The sequence below is a fragment of the Vombatus ursinus genome, unplaced genomic scaffold (genome assembly GCF_900497805.2).
Source record: "Vombatus ursinus unplaced genomic scaffold, bare-nosed wombat genome assembly UNPS02014794.1, whole genome shotgun sequence".
Lineage (NCBI taxonomy): Eukaryota > Metazoa > Chordata > Mammalia > Diprotodontia > Vombatidae > Vombatus > Vombatus ursinus.
In genome coordinates this window covers 17225373-17226471 of record NW_020954572.1, presented here as the reverse complement: position 1 = coordinate 17226471, position 1099 = coordinate 17225373, and the positions used below count along the sequence as shown (strand labels likewise).

Below are 1099 nucleotides of genomic sequence, written 5' to 3'. Positions count from 1 at the left end.
ACACACACACACACACACACACACACACACACACACACACACACACAAAGAGATGGCTAAGGACTATTGGACTTCCATGAAAAGGAGTGTACATAAACTGAAATAAGCATGTACACAGAATTCAGCAATGCTAAATAAATACCATCAGTGTTGACTGTAAATCTAAGCCAACTGTGCTTAGCACCTCTTTTTTTTTCCCCCAGTGGATTCCAGGGCTGTATGATACAAGACCTGTATTAAACAGAGTCTTGGGGTTGAAAGGGTCTTCAGAGGTCATGGAGTCCAAACCACACTGGAACAAAAATCCCCCTTATCTGACAAGTCTGACAAGTGGTCACCCAGCCTTTGTTGGAAGACCTCCAATGACAGGCCATTCACAACTAGGCACTTCATTACACTTCTGGATAGCTCTAATTGTAAGTTTCTTCTGATATCAAGCTTAAATGTGTCTCTAAGCACTGCACCTGGCACACCCTAGGCACTTAATAAATGTTTCCTGTCTATTTCTTTGCAGCTGCTCACTAATTCTGCCCCGCTGGCCCAGGCAGAACAGCCTTTCTCCATATAACAGCCTTTCTAATACTTGAAGACAGTGATCTTGTTCTTCCTGTGTCCTCTCTTCTCATGCCCAGTATTCTTCCTAGGATCTTCCTTTGGTGTGCTCTTGAGGCCTTTCCCTATACTGACCATCCTCCTCTGGCCACTCTCCTGTTCACTAGTATCCTTCCTATCATGTGATACCCAGAACTTAACACAAGCCTCCCAATGTGTTTTTTGTTTTTGTTTTGTTTTGGTTTTGCTAGGCAGTGGAGTTAAGTGACTTGCCCAGGGTCACACAGCTAGTGAGTGTCAAGTGTCTGAGGCTGGACTTGAACTCAGGTCCTACTGATTCCAGGGCCAGTGCTCTATCCACTGTTCCACCTAGCTGCCCCCTCCCAATGCGATTTGACCAGAATAGAACAGTCACATCCCTGGCCTTTTCTGATTGCCCCATTATGCCACTGGGTTCATAATCAGCATGCACACCTCTAAACTCCCCCAGTCTTTGCAAGAGAACCTACTACCCAGCTACATCTCTCTCATTATGTTCCTGGGAAGT

General features: G+C 45.4%; 1 protein-coding gene across 2 annotated transcripts in view; it reads right to left on the bottom strand.

Moving 5' to 3' along the window:
• SPG11 (SPG11, spatacsin vesicle trafficking associated) overlaps positions 1 to 1099 on the bottom strand; it is a 70917-nt gene that overhangs the window by 20370 nt on the left and 49448 nt on the right. The window lies entirely within an intron of this gene.